General features: G+C 39.6%; 1 protein-coding gene and 2 long non-coding RNA genes across 3 annotated transcripts in view; 1 reads left to right on the top strand and 2 right to left on the bottom strand.

Moving 5' to 3' along the window:
* Positions 1–19,516, bottom strand: part of LOC105386718 (lysine-specific histone demethylase 1A) — a 256,675-nt gene that overhangs the window by 139,209 nt on the left and 97,950 nt on the right. The window lies entirely within an intron of this gene.
* LOC125490375 lies at positions 472–3,449 on the top strand. Its single transcript, XR_007267640.1, has 3 exons — positions 472–919; positions 1,455–1,610; positions 3,152–3,449. It is a non-coding gene; the product is annotated as an uncharacterized LOC125490375 (long non-coding RNA).
* LOC125490376 lies at positions 3,864–5,564 on the bottom strand. Its single transcript, XR_007267641.1, has 2 exons — positions 4,341–5,564; positions 3,864–4,208 (listed from the first exon to the last, which is right to left on the bottom strand). It is a non-coding gene; the product is annotated as an uncharacterized LOC125490376 (long non-coding RNA).

The raw sequence follows: 19,516 nt of genomic DNA, 5'->3' as shown, positions 1-19,516 counted from the left end.
TAGTCGTTTATCGCAGCTGAGATGGACCGGTATGGAGTTAACACATTGTACCTTTAGAAGTAGTCCTTTTCATATCATCATAAACAGAGTAAATTTGCCACTACTATAGGTGTATGAAGACACGAGTTTTTATTATTAGACCCTTTTAAGATGAAAAAAAATCACTGGACCATGCTAGTAGAAGTTTCCTCACAAGCCACATAAGCGTATCATCGAAATTCGAATTTCACTAGATATAACTTACAAAAATACGCACAGCATACAGGAAAAAATCATGAATGAAGAAAAAAATCCAGAGAAACCAAGGTGCAACCCTTTCGTCGGACGGGCCCCGCACCATCGGTAGCCGGTGGTTAATCGAGTTGGCTCTAGCAGTATTATGTCATTAAAACTGCATCACGCGCTTACAACCTTGATCGAGCCTAACTGGACTTTGACGGTATACAGTTAATTCTATACAGCAGCCTTACTCCCAGCGATGAGTGGCTGAATCGATTTCAACAAAATCGCTAATATCGTACTCCCACCGCACATTTTTGCGGCTCATTGTGTTATGACGTCACGCAAACCGTTCAGTGAAAATTATAGCGTTACTAAGCTAGAAATTCGCACCACGAGCTCATCATGAGCTCATCACACAGAGTAGATTATATGTCAAAGTTGCGACTCAACGCCTCTTTGAAAAAAGTTCCTATTCTTGCAACGCAAAGCCATTACAATGGCTAATTTTTCCTATTTTTGTAAGAAAAAGAGCCTGTAATTACACCTACAAAGTGATGTGAAAGTAGTTACTGAGGATACGTGAGGATTGCAAACCAGTCTCCCTGGATATTTTAAAGCATATTTAAAGGAGTTGACGGACAATTTGATTGAAGACTTTAGCTTCATGAAACTAGCTGATTTGAGCGTAACAAATAAGGTGAGTATCCACGAACATAATAGAGGTACATGTAAAAGTTTCTTCAACTAAAGGCGATGATCCATTCGCGAGCAAAACCTCCAATAACCTCTAAGTCCGCGGTCTAAAAACCTCCAACGATGTTACAAAAAGCACGCCACGACTTTGCCAATGATGAAAGTAGACTGTTTGGTTCGCTAATGGATCACCAACGAGATTCGACAAGCCAACAATCTATACCGTCGCCTCGCCAATGGATGACCGCCTTAACTCTCATGTTCTTAAGGCATGAAGAAGAAGCCTTAAAGAAAATATCCTTCAAAACAAAGACAAACCTTCTTTTACCATTGTTGTAGTCCTATGGCACCCCAGAGGTGTCATAAAATCTGCCACCTATCTTTGTTTAAACCACCTATGTTTGGTCTCGCTCCAGCTAAGTCCAGTGGCTAACAATATATACCTACTAATAATAATAAGATAAACCTTCCTATACTATCATAATGTCTGTAACCTAAACCCCATGATACCTACTAACCAGAATTTTTGGTATTTGTAGGTTTTTACTGCGTTGCAACTGGCTCCAGACTGGAATTTATAACCAAGACTAAATATTCAAGTGCCTATGTGAAGTACTTAACAACAAGTTGTATTAAGATCTTATGAAGTTAATACCTACATAAGAAACTAAATTGGCATATCATTCTGCTACTGAGTAAGTCACTTAAGCTGATTTCAATTTATTTGTAGCAAAAAATATATGAAATACTACCCTAGCACAAACACTTTAATTTTATGATGCACTGACAGTATGAAAAATAATTTACTTGGCTTGCTTATCTAGATTCTATATCTATAAAATATTATTTGATTCATCTGTTTTCTAAGCACCTTAGGATTAAACTGTAGTGCTGCGGTGGGTATCTTTTGTAGTTAAAAAAATATACCTATGCTGGCTCAATCTCCACCTACTACAGAAACAAGACTATCTATTCTTGGACCAACAGAACGCCTATCTCAGCTATTGGAACACCCAGGCTTGCTGCTCCATTTTACTCGAGAGCTAGGCTGGCTGAGCTAAAATTAAGGAGATATGTACAAAGGTTCCACTCAAGAGAGCCACGTACAGGAGCTTCGCCACCTCTCAGAATAGAATAGAATAGAAAATCTACTAAATAAAGTTGTATCAATACCTTGATAGTACAGTCAGCAATAGATATTTATGCCACCACAGCAACAAAAATTTAATCCTCATGGGTGGAATAATAATATTTTATCAATACTTACTAACTTAAGTATTACTTACCTTAATATTAGTTATCCTTATTTTTCATGTTACATAAATATTACCTATCAATTGGGGTTCCGCTCATCTGGCATAATCTTTATTGACCAAAACTCATTTCGTATAACTCGTATGGTCTAAACTTTTTTGGCCGAACCATCACTTTGCCAAGACTTATGTGGCATAAAGCTCGTTTCGTCTAAAACTCTTTAGGCACAATCTTTAAACACCTAAGTTTCGTTTGCTCAAATTTATGTTCGTCTATGCCTATGTATAATCTTGTTTCTCCTAATGTTATCTTCATAAATAATATATTAAGTATGTAGTAAATGTACAAATTGTGGTATTTTTCTCCTACATCCCGAAAATCACGATATTGTATGATCAAAAAATCGAAAGTTAATGACCAATATAATTATTACAAACCCCATGAGATCGAAACCTAAAAATAGGTGCGACGACGAGCAAAGCGAGGAGGAGCGTGTTAGGTGCACATGTTCATCAAAACCAAAGCGGAGCGCAGCGAAGCGGAGCGGAGCGTTTTCCAAACAGCGAAAACAATACAAGGCACCAGTTTGCGCTATGTAGGGAGACGCTCCGTCAAAGTTAAAGCCAAAAGAATATTATTACTTTGTATAAACCTATGCCATAGCATTATTAGGCTATTCAAGATTTGGCCATACCATTATTAGGCTAAACAATGTTATGCGAAATAACTTTTTACTAAACGAGATTTATGCCATACGATTTTCGGCGTAACGAGACTTTGACCAAACGTTACTATGCAATACGAGATTAGGCAAAAAAATCTTATGCCAAAAAAGGTAGAACCATCAATTGTCATAATATCTAAGGGCTTGCGTTGGGGTGGCATACATATCTCTTTGGCTGACTGTACAATATATTATTATTATATCCTAACGGCCTAACCTATAGAATTACTATTAATCTATATTTCTATCTTATTTCAGATAATCAGAGAGCAGTTTTTTAGCTAATAGAAGAGAAGCTTATGCTTGATATTTCAGAACACTGATAATAATTGTGATGTGATTTCATATATGATACTTAATAAACACAAAATACAGCAAAAACCATGTTTCATTTCATTATTTACCTGTTGATGTTGCACTTGACTAAGAGGTCATTCATGATACTATTGCTTTATAAAGGCTTGATAGGAAGTATTCCTTCTTAAGAGTCCGGCAATGATAACATTGCAACATGGAAGAAATTGTATAAGTAACATTGTAAGTTGTACTTTTAATATATGGATACCTACCATATCCTCATTCGTTAGCAGACTTGAGGCCCTGTATACTAACTTTTACCTGTTGCAATGTAATACCCTTGTAATCACCTACTGAGTAGAGTGGCAAGACAGTACTCTTGGCTGATTTTAAACCATTCCGTGGATCACAATAACAGAGTGCTCAGCGGAGGACACTGTCTCGGGCCGCTCTACTTGGTGGTGTAATCAGGGTGTTAGCATTATCTGCTTTATGAAGATTAGGTAGATACATTTTTTATGTTTAAAGCAGGGTTTACTTACATGATAACATTGTGTTTTTAACATAAGCAGACACTTGGTCCATGCATAATGTTACAACTCTTATTACTAGTTATTACTGCTTTTTCTTAGAACTGCTTTAAACATAAAGAATAAAAAATAAAACAGCCGCATTCAACTTTTAATATGATTAATACATTACGAGTAATCGTTTATAGAGTTTACAATGCATGAGTCTAATAAGTACACACCTAAACTATGATCACTTACGACTTACGAACTTTTGGATTTCGATATGATTATGGAATTGTATTAAGTATGTGGTTGAAAGCACGATCTTAGAGTATGGGTTTGCACTTATTATTCAGAAATATTATCACGGTACAAGATATTTTCAGTATTTCACTGTAATTGTAGGTTATGTTGAGTATTTTTTCAATAAATTTCCGCCTTGAGTTAAAACTTTCACAAGATATTTCCTTGGCTATACGGTGACACGCAACGTCTTCTTCTTCTTTCTGTAAACAATGATTGATAGTTTAATATCTATAACTTTGTAACAAATTATCGTAATATTTTATCGGTCTATTTTATAAATCGAGTCGATCTGAGTCTGCAACTTAACCACTCCATCAGAATACTATACTTACGTCATATTATTATGTATTTAGTGCACAAATATCTATTTAAATAAGGAAATTCCATTTGTAATTTTGTTTTATCATTGTTATTGTATGTTGTATGAATGAAGTGGAGGGAGTGCAGTGTTGCCGCAACGGAGTTCTCAAAACGCACATATCCAGCGCTGAAAACGTACATTTAGGGTTAAAACCGTACATGAGCTGTTTTTTTACTAAAATCACTCAATTTAGCTTTTCCAGCTCTTTCGCACCTGCTCGTCAGCAGAAGTACTATATTTTAATAGATTTTAGTCGTGAGAAACGTACCTATATTTATTATAGCATTTTAAAAAGTGTTACAATGTCCTAAAACCTTCAGAGTAGGTACCCCGCAGTTTTATGTATGATATACTTATACTCATTGTAATCATGTAATAATCATATTGGTTGAGAAAATAATCATACAAGAAAATCAAAATCGTAACTAATTGTGGTTAATAATTTTTTTGCTGCGATTCCAAAAAAAATACGTAAAATAGTCCATAAACAAAGATTTTACACATGATAATCATGATATTGGAAGTTAAGTTTAAATGGTACATTACATGGACCAATTATATACACATTACACATGGGAGGCTAAAATAGTACGTCAAATGTGTAAAATGTACGCTAATGGCAACACTGAGGGAGTGTTTTCACAGGTTCACAGAGTATTTTGATTTTTAGTTTGAATGCGTTCAAAAGCCCCTAATTTCATATTTTAACGTTTACAAAGTTAAGTTTTTGTGAATAATAAGTAAAAAATGGCATGAGTGATGACTTTAACCTAGTGTTTAATAAGTATTTTAATTAATATTTTACTAACATTGAAAAAATAAAAACATAATATCGACTGATGATTACCGGATTTCTTATTTCAAGCTTCGCTAGTACTTCGAATGCACACCAATTTTTTCCTTGTCAGAGCGAGAAAAAACACAAGATCTTATACAATTTTATAGAGCGACATCTCTTTCTTTCACCTCTATTGAAATACGGAACGCAACATCGGCCTGATATCGGCTTACTTCGGCTACTGTTTCAAAAATAATCACTAGTCGTTTCTTGATATATTTTCTACGTTGTCCCTGGTCCGCGGCTCAGTCAAAACCGAGGTGGTGGTACCAACTGAATCGGCCTAAATTTTTCAACTGAGTTTTAATTGGCTTTTTTGGATAGCGACTATTAATCGCTGGGAGTAAGGCTGCAGAACACACACTGCTAGACAGAGGTATACATTTCACGTATTATTTACTTGGAGCTAACCTACTCAGCCTGAAGATAATTACAAAACCCTTTACTCAGTGTAGAGAGGTAGAGTGTAATCGGCAATTACTGGTGATTAGGTACTAGAACTATATTTTGTAGATGGTCATCTCTATTTGGTGCCTTTTTGACGCTTTGGAAGGCAACATGTTGTTTTATCTTTTTATTGTCATAATATAAAAACCTAGTAGCCTTGATAAACTCACAACTGTTACCTTCCTAGAACAGATAATTTTAGGAGCAATCATGTTTTTTCCTTAATTGCTTTTATTATTATTAAAAAAGCGTACTTTGGGTTCTGTATCTACTAATGTATATATAGGTAATTAGAGCAAACCTAATTTCTGTAATCATAATGTTTTTATGAAAAATTTAGTAAAATTTACGTTTACATTTTGACATGCCATTTATTAATACTTTGGTGGATTTTTGGTTAACAATGTTTGAAGTAATGAAGATTTTTTTTCGTCTCCTAAAGAGACGTAGATTTGTAAATGACTATACATATATGGTGTAAATTTCAATTCGATATCTTCACGCGCTCCCGATATAATATATGGGATCTTGACGAACATCGAACCATCAGATATACAACATAGAGAAGCTAAGCTATAGAGGAAAGAACTTCAAAAATAAACTATACGTTTTCCTTTTATAGTCTACCGCAATAGCAAACTTACGTAAGCATACAATGTTTTTGAGTAATTAGAACACTCGTTAAAATTAACTAAAACCGCTAACAATAACAGATTTAAAATGCAAAAATGCAATTGTGTTAACAACTACAAGTATGATAAATGTGCTTAAATTCGCATTGTTACATTACAGCAGCAATAAAATAAAAAAGAAGCAACATTCACGACTTTGAAATATCACCCGATTCATATTAGCATCTCAATTATTATTATTGATCGCGCGGCTGAAATTTATTAGCGAGACAGTCCTCGAGATAATTTCCGAAAGTAAAATAAATACGACAAGGGCAGCCGGGCTATTATTAAGAATTAAAGTCTCGCTTCCTCAAATTGTCGCGGGCTGCCCGGGGATACCCGTGATTTATACAGCATCCGAATATTTCCACTGAAATTGCAAATGTTCAAGAATCCAGCCCAGATTGTCCGAGGGGCGATAAGAAATGCCGCACCAATGTCGTAAATAACTGCAATACATTTTATTACATATCATATCCGCTTATCATTCTGCGTGCATGATTCGCTGACGAAAAAAGTTAAGGGAAATTTGTAAGGTATTTATGGAGATTGAAAAGTCACACACAAAGTAACACAAAGTAAAGCGATGCGGTGAGTTCTGGATGTCGCAAAAAGAGCGAGGAGCGAAACGTTGCACAGTTTTTGTGGACGCCCGTCAAAGCTTGGCGGCAGGAGCTGCGGGGCCATTCTACGTTGATCCATCGTGCAAGGGGCCGTCCATTAATCACGTGAGGCTCAAAGGGGGAGGGAGGGGGTACGGAAAACCTCACGAAACATCACGAGGGGGGAGGGGGGGTCTCGTTAGACATCACGTGTATTAAATTTTGTCAAAAAGGGCTAGGTATTTCTGAACCGAAATTTTGACGACACAAAAATTTTAACGATTTGTAGTATAGGATAGGATTTATAGGATTAAAATAATAAATTTTATTGCAAATAGGTACACATAAATGTTTTTGAATTCAAAACGCAATTTTAGTTATATTTTTTCTAGTCAAACAAATCCTTTACAGACTTACAAAAAAATACACGTGATCCAGGAAAGGGGAGGGGGGGGTGGTCCAAAACCTCACCAAATATCACCAGGGGGGAGGGGGGGGTCAAAAAATGAGAAAAACGACCTCACGTGATTAATGGACGGCCCCCAAGCTCCACGAACCAAACAAAGTATGCACTATAGGCGTTTTTTAGGTCAGCCACAAATCAGACCTTAACCACCTCAACATTGAAATGCATAATGTAGAATTACTGTAGAAGTAAAAATGTGGTAACTTTGTACGAAACTAAAATAATGTTTTAAACAATGTTTTAAACAATGTTCTATCTAAAAATGATTTCGTAATAATAATATTTAGTCAGACAAAATCTATTTGTTAATGTTTAAGCAAAAGCAGGTCATATCGAAATGCTATAGAAAGATACATTATTCTTCTAACCTAGGAAATAATATACGAGTAGTATTTCCTATGTCCCACCTGTTTACCACTATTCCCAACAAAGCGTAGTCGCATACTGTGGCTTCATTCGTCAAGTATCAAGTAAGATAATCGTATCCGAAGAGGGCCGCGTCGGGATGTCGCCGGCGACTGCAGCGCGCCGCTCTAATTGGACCGTCTACCTGTTGCTTGCACCTTCGCCGGTTTTTTACCCACCACTCCACAATGATGAGCTCTCTACGTGAGGTGTCCGGCTAATCCGTCCACTCTTCCATCAGTCATTACTGTATTAAAAATAATTGTTATCGGCGCAATTAGATTGGGCCTAATTGATACCTATTAATCTCGAGATGGAACCGACGAAAAAATCGGAGCATATAACTGTCTTAACCGCTACGTAGAGTAACTATTAAGGTTTATTAATTGGATAAAGTCAATGTGTATTCAATCGTACAGCTCAATTAGAATTCGACGCGTTATCTTAACGCCTCTAACACTGGCTCGTATTGAGGGTACTAGTGGAGGAACGGAAGCTGTTCTGTGAGGTGGCAGGTTGTTTCAATCAGGTGTCGGTTATTGGAGCGTAGCCCCGCCGCGCCGACGCGTACGCCGATTCTCCACGCGCCGCCGTCGCTGTCATCCGAAGACATCGTGCGACCGCAGGAAACGCAACAGGTCAACAAAAACTACAATTCATTCATGCTTTTTTACCATTACAAACCTGTTTGTAGGGAACAAGTGCACAGTCAGCTCATAGTTGGCTGCGAGCCGTCACATGATATCACTAGGGTGTACGGTACGAGACGACTCGACAAATAATGCTGGTTTCAAATTATAGCAGTGTTATGTAGGTGGCGCGGCGCACGACCGCCCCCGCAGCTGTGTAGCTTTGACGTACCGTTTTGATTTGTGCGCAGACGTCGAGATCGATCTCGGCTGCCAATTTATTACCTTTCCTAGTTTTCTCCAACATTGCCCAGTAAATGGAGTGCACGGCTGCCCCACTTGCAGTAACAGTGTTGGACGTTGGTACAATTAACCCCTTTATTACGAACACTACGTTCTTTGTGGCGAGGCTCGGATTTACGTCCCCTGCACAGACTTCAGCAGTAAACTTGCAAAGATATAAAATTTGCTGTCCACTTGATAGTCTACAATGTTTTATTGTTCTAACTGTTACTTACAACTTTATAGGAGAGACTCAATTTACAATAACATACCAATGTTATATGCCTCCCTGTGAATCATCAACTTGAAGTTTCAGTAATGAGGTAGGAAATGCACTTAATGCAGCTTGTAGCCGATAAAAGGAAAATCGTAAAACCAGCACTAAAACTGTAATTAAACGTAGCTGGCATCATGCATGGCGGTACGGAGTACGCGAGCGAACAATCATCCGATTAGTTAATCCGGTAAGGGCTGTAACGTTTCAATAACAGCGGCAATAACCGGCAAACTCTGATTAAAAACGAAACAAAACGACCTAAATAATTCATGCATACTGTACGCGACAGATGCGATGCAAAATCGTAAATATCGAACGAAAGCGGTGCACACATGACGCCACTATCGTATGTATAAACACACGGCTGCCCGGATTCAATTTCGGTAAAATTTAATGTAAATGCATGAATTTTCCCCGTGCCACTCGTACAATCAGTGTCGAGAGCTGACATTTGCATATGTGCTTGCTGAAATTTCAGAATAGCTATTCCGCGAGCTTAACCGAGTTCAAAACTTAAGGCACATACACGAGTAGGGAATGTTGCGGCAACACGGTGGTAGTCTGCGCCAGTGTGACAGACATGACGTCACACATTCAGCAAATCCGCGATATTAGAGCACTTGTGTTCCCGGCTCAAGTGGGATAATAAAAATAGCATATTGCTGCCGACACACGCTCAAGTGGATATCGCTTATGTTATGAAGCATAATGTAGGGCATGTGTTGTTGGAAAAAATATGAACAGAGGCTCGCGCCACGGTAAGTGTGCACTAAAGAAGTAGTGGCGCGAAGAAGATTTGTAGCTAAAAAATGTCGCAGGTGCTCCGAAGACGCAGACGTTGGTAAATTGGTTGGAAAACGTTGGCGGGTGACTCGGCGCCGCCGCCGGTCGTATGACATGCAACTGTCAACTCCTGCTGGCGTGGATTTTGCACAACCTCGCCTGCTGCCTCACACCTATTTTTAAGAAGCCTTTCGCGTATATTCCAACTCGCGAACATCTGGTTGGCAAAAACGAACATCTTGTAACTGGTTTCTAGTCAGCGGGATCACTTGCTTATGGTGCTTACAATGTCCGATCGTTTTTTTTGCCATGAAGCGTAGTACATATTTATAAGGTACAACCGTATAATAAAGCACAATTATACAAACTAACATCGAGAATCGACCAACAAACAAGACATTTTGAAATATTTTTTGCACATAACTGAACTAATGGAATTCAAAACTTATATGTAAGACTTCTTTGTCAATCCCATTTAAAGGTAAATCAAATCCTGTTCATGTTTCTGTTCGCACCTTATAAATAATGTTATCAAGATACAAAATTGTATCCTAATGTCACATATTCCGACGCCCCAGCTAAGTGTCGCGTCACCACAAGCCAGCGGGCGTCACTCGATCCGCCACCGGTAATGAAATGCACGCCGCTCGTCTAATCAAGGATCAATCAAACACCTCTGCAGATACAGACGGGATCTAGTTAACGGATTGGGTGCACGCTGATCGTCTCCAAGACCGCACTCGCTTGATTGGAATTCCTCCCGACACCCATCGCGGGGAAACCAATCACGGTTTATGTCCCCTCGTGACAACATTCGTCTTCACAATATACTGGAAACAACACAAGGTAATGTGCCCGCATTGTGTAACAAGCCCAAGTGCAGATCATTTAGCGAGAACCCTTTATTTTTGGAAGGACTTACGGAGAAAGAAGCTGCCTTTATGGCGTCTTGTCTAATGACTGACGGCGACCGTCCAAGTTAGTGGCCGTTAAAAGACACTGAAGTAAGGTTTACTAGTTAAATAGTAGCTGCACCGTTCTAATAACCTGTTAAACTTAATGTAACATGAAACTGTAGATTGAGTTGATGTAACGATTTAGAATTCTAGGGAAATGTACTATTCAATTCTGTAAGTGAAATAGAAACAAGGAGACATAGTCTCGAGGAATTCAGATCCTTTGTATTTTATGCAGGAGCGGAGGTTTTATTTTTATTGGAAATACAGACGAATAAACCAGTTCGTATTTTGCATAACTTGGAGTACAGAGATTGTGTATCAATGCATATCGCCCTTGATAGGTCTGGGTGCGTCCGACGTTACATATGCAGTAGATGCCTGATTAGCTCGAATGTATTATACAGGTTTCTTAAGTTGCAAATAAATATTCCTACGTAGGACTAAATAAACTTTGTCCCACGATTGATTGATTTTAAGATTTAATTATTTAAAATAAACATAAATACAGTTAACATAACCGAAAAAACAATAGAGTTGAACTCGAAAAATAGAAAAAAGGTATCTGTCTAAATGTAATTTTTAGGTATGTCACTTTAAATTATTAAATACATCATAATTGGAAAGGCTGCGTTAACTTAAGTCTACTTTAACTTAAGTATACTCTAATAGAATGGTGGCTGTGTATAACTCAAAACTGACCCGTTTTATAGCGTCATAATTCTACATATTAAGTACTTACAATACAATAATACAATCTAGACGTTTCGCTTCTGCTCATTTCGATTTAACAATCAAATTAAAACAGCTGTAGATAAGCATACTTAGCCACCGCCACCGGCATGGGAGAGAAATTGAGGACATAAATCAAAGAAAACATTATTTTAGCAATTAAACGCCCAGCAATCAATGAAAAAGCCGTAAAGCCGCCGCATAACGTCCGAAAGTAATTGAAAACACTGCAGTCGCGTATTCAGTTGCACACTGCAGTGGTGCCATCTACAGTAAGTAGCCTGGCATTGTGGTGGCCGAAGTGTACAGGTATCATTGCTACAGACAATCCTCGTAAAACTATCAAAGACCCCTGCGAGGATCGAGTAAAGCCCACGCCTTAATTCGATATAACTCAAAGTCGGAGAGCAGCAGTATCGCCGGTGGTGGACGCAGCCTGCGACACCACACAAAGACCGCTTAAATATAAACGCGACCGGCATTAATACGATCAATATAAATCGAAGCGACTATAATGGGCACATTTATACTACTATTACCGGTTATCACAGAGCAATTAAAGAGGCATCGCGCGAACCGAGAGCCAAAGAGCACGCTCGGTTTGCTTTTGACTTCGATTAATCGTTCTTTTTGTTTGGGTCCAATCTTATGCATTTGCATAAGAATGTTTGTTGAGGATGTATGAGTGAGACAGGTATTAAATGCACGAAATCGATCAGTTTACTTTTACCAGAAAAGTAATCACGCTTTCACCGTTGCTTAGATATTACGTTTTAGTTCAGGATATGAGTCATTGAGCTCTGTGATGGATTTGCTGTGATAAGTTACGAGTGTCTGTAGCCGAGCGCATTAGCATAGATAAGTTAATCACTAACTCGTTCGCATTGTATTTTGATCCTGCTCAGATTGGATGTGTCGTGCAGATGATGAGTCACAGTGCAAGTCATGTGGTGGAGTGGCGAGTGCGGAGGCGAGTGTTTACGCAAGTGGCGCGGTCAGCCGGCGCCGTGCGAACTAGGACTTGAACTCCAAACAACTAGCGGTCAAGTGCACCGGCCCGATTTACAAGTCTGTATTCGTCTGCGAATGGATTCGCGTTTGGATCTCAAATTTGCAAATGCACGTTTGACCCCCTGACTCTGTTTCAGTGATGAGGATTATCTGTATCTATGAAATTATTCAAAATGCATGATATTCCCGGCGGCGTGGCAATCAAGTATTCATAAATTCAGCTGATTTCTAACACAAATATTACAATGCATTATCGTGTCCTAAAACTGTAAAACTGGTTAAATAATGTAACACGTTGTGTTTTTCATATAACTAAATTATTATAATGTATTTTATAATATTTATTATTCTGAGTATTTTACCTAGTATCTTTATCTTCAAACTATTTCCTACCACCTCTTTTTCCGATGCGACCTCTGTGGTCGTATCGAATTCAAAATGGAATAAAGAACTCATTCTTTTGTTTTTTTTTGCACAACTTTTTTTCATTACTCTCATGAATATTGCAATGTCGCATTTCTATTTGACATAAAATACAATTACTTGTTTACTAATATTTTTCCTGGACATACTAACTCAATGTGCATAAATACCTTATACCTACCACTACATATAATATAAATAATATCTACGTCTTTCGGGGGCCGATTTAGGGTAAGTCTTGCAAATACTCTTTCCAGTAACAAAGATTTTACCCGCTGTTTTACTATAAAGTATAATATTTTTTATAGAACTGTCCTGAGAGATTGTGGCTATGGGTAGTAATCAGACGAAAAATTAATTAACGGCTTGTTATGTCCGTTCCAGGGTCCATCTACTATACTACCGTATATTAGCAGACGACGGCGGTTACCTATTCAGGTCAGTACAATTTATTATATATTATATTATTTTTTAAATAGCTATACAACAGTTAACACTATACAACATAATTATACAACCAACAGTTAACATTTGTATACAGTGTGATAAGTGTGTATATAGTGGTGTATATTTAAATTGTCAAATTAAAAATCTTTTAAAAAGTTTAAATATGACTTGTTCACATTTACCTTGTGATAACAAAATCGCAGATTTGCTTCGCTTTGTGTTGCATAAGCGCACCAATGGAGTTCGTATTTCCCACTGCGGTAGCCGCGACTAATCTCCGAAAACCATAACGGCAGCGTCGGACGCGACTCGGCGCAGGAGGGTTACTCTATACTGACGAAAAAGGACCGAACGAGAGCTGTCGTGCAATCGGCACGTCTAATACAACAAGATAGAGTCGGTGCCCGCGCAACAGCGCACCGAAACTTCGTTTTTCGTCATATAGAGTGGCCCCCCAGGTCTACAAACGAGCGGAATGTCAACAGATTGTCTGAGGACGGCTGTGAGACAAAAAGTTAATTAAACTTGTTGCCGGTGACACTGTGAAGAGTCGCAGGTGTCTATGCTCGGTATTGGTTCATTTTGTTGCCGGTGGTGACTGACGGAACTAGGGAAAAAGTGGTCCGGCGCACCGTTTAGCGTAGATAGAAAGTGCTGCCACCACTCTTTTACGAGGTCGTCCTGGTTTTAGTATGGGAAGCTCGGCCGTGCGCATCCACTACGCACCACGACCAATCGCGACTAATTGTGCTGTTGGTCGACCGATCGCGACTAATTGTGGTGCACTGCGAGCTTCTACGCTTTGTTACACTTGGACAGGTTGGACGATGACAAGAGAATTTGATGTGACGGTGTGAACCGCTCACGGAACGCGTTATTCTGTAAACTTCCCCGAATTACTCCGCCGCCGCGCCGGCAATAACACTTGCTCTGTTAATTTTCATAACTTTACAAACTGTTCCGGTGAAAATAGACGAGAGCAGACATAAAACGATTTATTTAATAACGACAGCAAAATAATGATTTGCATTCGAAATTCGTTACAGTCATAACGCACTATTTGATTTAACTATCCATATTAATGCACCGTTACCTCGATTCCGATTCTACCATATAAAATAAGTCTGAAGATTTATAACCGTAAGTTGGAACACGTTTCGCGTCTTTTAAAGCTAAATTTTGGGTCGGCTGAATTGAATTCTTTCGGACGCGTAACGCAAAAGAAAGAAAGTAAAGAAGCCGAAACGGACAAACGACAATAAATCAATGAAACATGAGACCGCTGCCGCCGCAGAGTCAACAGCCAGCAAGGTGCATCCAAAGATATAAATTGTAATTATAAGGAAAGAGAAAAAAGTAACACGAATATTACATGTTATCAGACACAAATCGAAGGAGCGAAACCTTCAACCCGTTCCCGCTTGATCAATGTCTTAATAACGAAGCATCGAATTTAAGACGGGCCTTCTAGAAAACACGTAATTTATGTACACTAGCTATTTATCCCGACTAATTTAGTGGCCGGATTGTGCCGTTTATCCTCGCCATCGGATTATAAATTCCGGAGACATTCCCTTGTAACTGTAGCCCGGCACTCCCGTCGGTTATGATTATGTTTCTCGCGAGACAACATTGCTTCATGGATTATTTTACAACACGGACCTTCGTTCATCTATGATTTACGTTCTTTACATTTATAGAAGCAAGGAAACGTGGAAACCAATTAAAGTATTAAGTTAATAATAATATATTCCACAAAAAAATCATATGTAGTTACGGGTACTTATAGTTAAAATTACTTGTCCAAAAGTTTATAGTTAGTACTAACTGATAGATTTTGTTAGGTGATGAGATTTTGTGATCCGTTGTCCGCCTTTAACGATATGTATGTTGATGTTACGCGGCCCATTTGATCGAGAACCTAAAGTCAATAAGAAACAAAATATTTCCAAACAGAAATCCGTAATTGTTAATACATTTTAAATAGCATTCCAATCAGCGAACGATAAGATCGCCATCTCGCTAGTTTACATACCCACTGATTAGTTTGGGTAATAAAGACTCTAAATATATCTGTATTTAAATTAGAAATCTCGTGGAACATTGGGATTCTCATAACGAGTGACCAGGTTCGTCTTTCAACGGGGCCGTTAACACGCCAAGATCAATGGGTTTTCGGTCCGTGGGCGGGACGTTTCATTAACTATTATAATAGTAGAGCAGCCGAAATTGATTAGTTCCTGACCGGCCAATGTTATTTATACGAAAAAACCACACATTGTTTAGGCTACTTAAGCTTTGAACATCAAAACATTAAACATGATCAAAAAAACTAAATCACAAAGGCTAAACAAAGGTGGTTACTTCATCGAGATCGAACACCCACAACGCGACACTAACACGTGTCTCTTACAATTCAAAGAAACACAAATCCAATAAGAATGCAACAAAGAAAAATAAATTGAGCGAAAGTGTACATCCATAAATTGATATCTCGCGTCGCCCGTGAGTAATGCATAGGCGATGCAGGGCGCCCGAGTATAATGGTTGGAGACACACGAATTATCCAGTAGCTGTGGCTTATCTGATAATAAATATTATAGTCCATTCTTTTAGGCGCGGCGGCCATTAATCCAGCGGTCGATCGGGGCGTATCGCCTTACGGGCCGCATTGTTGCTCCCAACAGTTGTTCCTATTTATCAAGACGCCTGTAATATTGTTCTCTTGAGCACAAAGAGTGGTCGCGACGGGTGAACATCCCGCTGCCTTTGTCTCCGACAACCTACAGAGGCATTGCACCAATATTCATTTAATTTAATCAGATGAAGAAAAAGAGTTGTTAATTCAGGGTATTAATGTACAGGATTACGAAGGTTACCTATATTTATATCTGTATTTTTTACATCTAAGAGATTTTTGTATTTGTATTATGTGAATTAAAGGATGTTAGAACAACCATAGTATGTGTACATATCATTATTAGAAGCCTATTTTATCCCGGCCGGAAATCGAACTTACAACTGCAGTCAGTGATAATTACCGCTGCATCATACCTATACTCATCATCAGTGAATTCATCGTTCATATCCATAGAAATGGCGATTAAAACACATGTTTTTGATTATTTTACTGCGAAAATTATATAGGCGCGTTAATATTGATCGCGTTAGATTGAATATTTCATTATGAATCCCAGAAATCTAATCAAACCAATAAACGAGTTCGCTATTTGGGTTTTATGGCAAATTGATATTCATTGCTAATAAATAGACACAACGACTTCGCCCGACAAATTCGTTGGAAATATTGACGTTTCTCTCCAAGTTTGTCCCGTTACATTATAAATCGCAGCTCAACAATGTTGGGGTCCCCTCGCCGCTGTCGCTCGTATTAGAGTCACGAATTCATCAAAATTAAGATGATTAGCATATAAATGAGTTCCGTCTATGCGTAAATCCACGTGTTGCTCGGCGAGAATAGAGATTAATGTGGGAGGTGTCGGCCTGCGCTCGTCCGCGGGTGACAACTTGAGCCGACATCCGTCAACGCCGGCCGCTAATCGCCGAATCGAAGATCGATGCTAAGCTCAGCTTATTGAAGTCCACGACGGATTCAGACCAGTAAAGAACTCGTTCCGCGCCTCGCTCGCCCCCGGCCCGCTCTCACCCGATACTATCGGTGAGCAGTTTATCTCTCATTAATCTGACAACAATCAGGTCATTACACTCTCGTGTACTCCCAACATAAGATAACACTAAATTAAAGATAAACAAAAAACGATTTAGCACGTGAATTGATGAGTCTTATCTCACTCCGATGACGACGTCCCCCGGAGATTGAACGATGCAGATAGCAATCCTGTACGTTTCCTTTACGAGAAAGTTAACATCAAATCGCCATCACAGCGTCCGCTGCAAACAATGTAGGAGTTTGTACAATTGGTTCTCTGGTGGCCCTCAAGACTCCCTTCGGCAGTATCTGGATATAAGTGGTCGTGAAATTTTATGACGGCTACTGGCTCGCACGTAACACTAGCTTTAGATGCTTTCCGCAATTATCGTGAAATCGGCCAACGCAATCGAGAGTGAGCTGCTTTTGAGGGCCGCCTGTCGGCTACACTCTTTGACGAGCCTTTTCAGGAGCATGTTTTCATAAGTAGCTAAAACTTATTGCACTTCACATAACTAAGCCGCAAGCTAAGCAATGTGGGGCCAAACACCGCATAAACATACTACCATAAAACCACTAGCTACTTAGACTACGGTTTACGCCTGTACATTAACATACCATGCTAAGTTAGGTCTAGGCAATAGATGATAAACCAAAAGTAGCGCCATCGCGGCAGCCCGATGATGAGTTTCTTGCAAGATGAAAGAGCGGTTAACGAAACTAATCATTAGCTGAGCGAGCGCAGTCTATGTCTAAAGTAATTCGACGACGCTCGGCGCTGCTGGTAGCACATAAATAGAGGCAAATTGTGTTTGCACTAGCGGACGCGATCGGGATGAGAGGGGAAGAGAAGCTGCTTCGTATTTATTCTATTTGCCGAACGTGCCTCGCCGCCGCGGCCGCTGTTTGACGATGCAAAATCGCGGCGCTTAATAAATTGTGCGCCCACCTCATTGATCCGTTGATGCAGCTCATTATACCCTCGCCAGACAGAGAGCAAATACCACGACCGAGTCTCCGTACTTCCCAACAACTATTACCTTTAGCATTATGCAAATATTTACGTTTGTTTCTACTTGCCAAGATAAAGGTTTGCCAATAAATAATAGAAACAATGTTTGGTGCGTACAACCAACAAGGAAATGAACACGAAGAGAACATTAGAAGAAGTGAGAATGGCCATATCTGGCGAACATAAACCGCTCGCAACAGCCGTTTGATCGGATAAAGCTTCACATCGCGGGGCTGGCCTCGCACTTACGGGCTATATGCCGATATCGACACATCCAGCCCTTCATGAAACAAGCGAGCTCGTTTGAATTGATTACCGCGTTGCGGCGCCGGAGCACACATTTTTTGCCCGGTAAAGATCTTGTTTGTAAAAGTAGCAATTTTCTTGCCGCGCCTGCCTTATTCGAGGCTATGAGTGTTCGCTTCCCTTGCAGTGGAAGGAAAAAATTAGCTCAGGCGGAGCGGCCGCCGCCTGCCGTGATACCGACCGTGTTTTCTGCGCCGCATGATACATCCGTCAACATTCCATTCTATTAGAATCACATTACAAGACAAACATTCCTCAACTATTGTATGCTAATCAAACATATCACCTATGTGTATTTTCCAATTACGTAAAAAGAATGCTTTTTACGCAATGGTTCATTCCTGATGAGCAACGTACGTAGATACTAGGTATTCCAGTAGATTCTGAGTTGTACTCATACCCGATGATGCAATGCATCGTAATCGTCTAAACAACCCCAAGAAATCTTTCCTAATCCGAAACAAACATGAGTCCAACCTCACACAGTCCAACTGCTGCAACCTATCATTGAGTTGCATTTACAATTGCTATGTACAGGCAGTAGGTCCGCTTGTTGAGCGAAATGCAACACGAGTTTACATCAGCGCCCGAAGCCGCAAGAGCAGCCCTGTACTAGTACATACAGAGTGTTGCAAAAGTAGTATACTAAGCCAAAAGGGGGTGACTTACGGGGTCAGTCACGTGACCAACAAAGGTTCTATGGAGACGCCTTTTTTTTACAAATTTTTAGGGTCCGAAGTACTGACCAATTGAATTACCGCCTTTCGGCTTAGAAAACCACTTTTGCAACAGCCTGTACAATGCGGCGGTGGGGCGCTGCGACCGCGGGTTTCTCGCCGGCACCAACTGCTTTAGGAACGCGCCTTCACCTCACCTCTTATAAGCGAGATCGACGCGTTTACCTCTGGCGCGGCGCAAATTGAGGGTTTCACCTCGTTTCATGCAAAAGGATCATCCCGTCCCGCTCGCACGGCCAACTACTCCGCATAGCGAGCCAGACATCGCCCGGTAATCATTGTTTTCGAAACAAGAATAAAACGACACCAGTCCAAAGTATATACAGACGCGAAACAAAAACGAAGACGCCTCGGTATTCCGATAAGTTTAAGATAAATAGCTCGCCGAGTTTTGCTTGCCCTTCACTCGAACCTCTTTTTCTGTGTTACATTTCTGCCACGTATCAGTTT

Source organism: Plutella xylostella, chromosome 23 (assembly GCF_932276165.1).
Source record: "Plutella xylostella chromosome 23, ilPluXylo3.1, whole genome shotgun sequence".
Taxonomy (NCBI): domain Eukaryota; kingdom Metazoa; phylum Arthropoda; class Insecta; order Lepidoptera; family Plutellidae; genus Plutella; species Plutella xylostella.
The sequence above is the reverse complement of the archived record's forward strand: the minus strand, read 5'-3'. Positions and strand labels throughout refer to the sequence as shown.